This window comes from Camelina sativa, chromosome 9 (assembly GCF_000633955.1).
Source record: "Camelina sativa cultivar DH55 chromosome 9, Cs, whole genome shotgun sequence".
Lineage (NCBI taxonomy): Eukaryota > Viridiplantae > Streptophyta > Magnoliopsida > Brassicales > Brassicaceae > Camelina > Camelina sativa.
The window spans coordinates 925,626-926,089 of NC_025693.1; positions in this window are offsets into that span (position 1 = coordinate 925,626).

Genomic DNA, 464 nt, shown 5'->3' on the forward strand with positions numbered 1-464 from the left:
TAAAATTTTAAAATTTTGAAATTAATTTTTGGTTATTTCCGGTTATTGGTCGGTTAGATGAATATCTAACAATAAATAACCCAAAATATATTGTAATTAGGTAGATTAGCATAATATAACCGAAATAAGCCGAATATAAGAAAACTAGGCAAACATACCAATACAAAAATACCAAATTGGGAAAAATTATTTTTTCGGTTCGGTTCGGTTTAGTCGGTTATTTAATCATTCTAATTTGACGGTTGGCTGAGATACCGTTTATGACTGCTGAGTTATCTTTCCAGCATCGACAGTTACAATGAGAGGGAAAGTGAACGGTTTTTAAACTCTCTGTCCTTATCGTCGGCGAAATCTAACCCAAATTCTGCCGGCGATAATCTGTCTTTTTCTACTCTCCCACCGTCATCTTCGGATGCTATTGTAACCGGTAATGATTTTATGTTTGAGTTATCTCGTTATAAGAC